Genomic DNA, 3,067 nt, shown 5'->3' with positions numbered 1-3,067 from the left:
TATAAATCTTTAAATAATCTAGCACCTTCTCTGACAAAACTATTTCACCCCTACACTCCTGTGACAGGACTAAGATTGGACGGCAAATTCCTCCTTAAGATCCCTAGAACCCGCCTTAAGAAAGAAGTAATAGAGCTTTTGATGTGGCTGGCCCCACACTTTGGAGTTCAAATCTTGCCTTAAAACTCATCTTTTCTCTTTGGCTTTTAGTATGTCATTTTGTCCTTTTTTCAGTTAATTTTTTTCTTTTTTAATAAAACGTATATAAATTCGTCTCCCCACATATTTTCTGCCAAGTGTGTTCACATAGAGGCCAGTGTGAATAAATCTTGATTTAAATTCAAAGGGACAAGATAGTCTATGCACGACCTGTCAGCACTCATAAAGATAATAAATGATATTCGCCTTAACACAGATTCAGGTAAATTATCAGTGCTGGTTCTACTCGACCTCAGTGCTGCGTTTGACACTGTCGATCACAACATTCTTCTTGACAGGCTGGAAAACTGGGTTGGGCTTTCTGGGATGGTCCTTAAATGGTTCAGGTCATACTTAGAAGGGAGAGGTTATTATGTGAGTATCGGTGACCATAAGTCTGAGTGGACATCCATGACATGTGTAGTCCCTCAAGGTTCAATACTTGCACCCCTCCTGTTCAACCTATATATGCTGCCACTGAGCCAAATAATGAGAAAGAACCAAATTGCATATCACAGCTATGCAGATGACACCCAGATTTACCTAGCCCTATCACCTAACGACTACAGCCCCATTGACTCCCTGTGCCAGTGCATTGATGAAATTAAAAATAGGATGTGCCGAAACTTCCTTCAGTTAAACAAAGACAAAACTGAAGTCATTGCGTTTGGAAACAAAGATGAAGTTCTCAAAGTGAACATGTACCTTCACTCTAGGGGTCAAACAACTAAAAATCAAGTCAGGAATCTGAATCAGGAGTCAGACCAGAGTTTCAGTAGCCATGTAAAGATCAGCATATTATCATCTCAAAAATATTGCAAGAATTAGATGCTTTGTCTCCAGTCAAGACTTAGAGAAACTTGTTCATGCTTTCATCACCAGCCGGGTGGATTATTGTAATTGGCTCCTCACTGGTCTTCCCAAAAAGACCATAAGACAGCTGCAGCTCGTAGAGAACACTGCTGCCAGGAATCTGAGCAGAACCCGAAAACATGAACACATCACACCAGTCCTCAGGTCCTTGCACTGGCTTCCAGTTGCATTTAGAATTGATTTTAAAGTACTGTTACTTGTTTATAAATCACTCAATGGTCTAGGACCTCAATACTTTGAAGATATGCTCATAGAATATAAACAGATCACTCAGATCATCAGGATCAAGTCATTTAGAAATACCAAAGGTTCACTCAAAGCAAGGAGAGTCTGCTTTTAGCTGTTATACCAGCCGCTGCTGGAACCAGCTTCCAGAAGAGATCAGGTGTGCTCCAACAGTAGCCACATTCAAATCCAGACTCAAAACACATCTTTTTACCTATGCATTTGCTGATTGAGCACTGTGCTATGTCCCAACTGTTTGCACTTTATTTTATAAGTATTATCTTTTTATTTTTTTAATTCCTTTTCCTGTTTTTATTTCATTTTTAATGTATTTTATATCTTTTATGTATCATCTTGTTATTCTAACTTTTAATGCATTTTAAATATTGCTGTCTGGTTGAAAGAGCTGGGAGAATTAGGAAGAAAGTGATTAGGTTAAAATTTGGATAAGGGGACAAATCATGGGGAAATTTAAGCTGTAGTGCATGGTTAAGATATCTCTGGATAACAGTCAGGACACTTTCCAAAGGGGTAAATTTCCAAAGGGAAAATTTGAACTGCGTTGCATATATACCTATAGGTAAGATCTCCGGAAGGGGGATTAGGGCTGTGTGGTGCAGTTTGAGGTGTCTTGGCAAAAGGGGAGATTGAAACTGTGTTTATCAGTTTGAAGTGCCTTAACAGGTAGCAGTCCTGTCATGTGAGGAAGATCCATTCTGATCCGCTCTGATGGATAGATCCGTTTAGATCCAACTCTGATGGACGATGACAACAACAACATCAACAACAACAAACTCCCTGAGACTTCCTAGCTCTTCCATCCAGATAGCAAAATCTGTTTTTACTGTTATTTCTATTCCTTATGTTCTATTTTTATTATTCTTTTTTATGTAAAGCACTTTGAATTACCATTGTGTATGACATGTGCTATACAAATAAAATTGCTATGCCTTGCCTTGCCTTGCCTTATTCTTAACTAAAATGAGGCGATCTAAACATTATGGAGTGCTCACTCTCATGTAATATATGTTTCATTCATACTGAACGCAGGAGGGCGCTCTCTCTCTCTGTAGAAGCAGCAGCTGAATGAAACCAAATAGTGTAAACAAGCGAAACTCTTATCCTTTTTGGGTAACAGCCACTAGATGGCGCTCCGGTAGCGCGGCCGTCATTATGGGGTGAAAATCATAGACTGTAAAAGGTGAAAATACTAACTGGACCACAGAATCCTTCACATTACGCACCCGAAATCGGCGAATTTCACTGCCAGATCAGTGTATTCGGCAGTGTATTTGATTTTTTATTTAAAGCAAAATGATTTCAAATTAAAAAAAAAAAAATCTATCATTTAGACAAAGGTCAGATAAAAACTGGTATTAAACCCTACATTTCTGTCCCCCTCACGCCCCTGGTGTGGAAAGTGAGGATGTCACACGCCTAACTCTGATTTATGGGAAGATAAGAAATCTGCATCTATGAGCATAACGCCAAGAAAACATCAGCTGTAACAAACAGGCCAAATAAGAAAATGTAAACAATTTCATATTTATATAAGATGCTGAAGGACAAAGTGGTACACTTTGAATTCTATAAATGATATAAAATATGTCAAAGCTCAAACTCTTTAATACTCATAAATAAATATTGGGAAAAAAAGTGCAGAAAGGCCTTGATGTTTCTGAGGTTAGGCTCATTTAAAATGTTGTGGCGCCCTCTACTGGACGGTTGAAGAACAACCCAGATTTACTGTGGATCGTAGTACTGTCGTCAC

The sequence above is a fragment of the Chanodichthys erythropterus genome, chromosome 13 (assembly GCF_024489055.1).
Source record: "Chanodichthys erythropterus isolate Z2021 chromosome 13, ASM2448905v1, whole genome shotgun sequence".
Lineage (NCBI taxonomy): Eukaryota > Metazoa > Chordata > Actinopteri > Cypriniformes > Xenocyprididae > Chanodichthys > Chanodichthys erythropterus.
The sequence above is the reverse complement of the archived record's forward strand: the minus strand, read 5'-3'. Positions refer to the sequence as shown.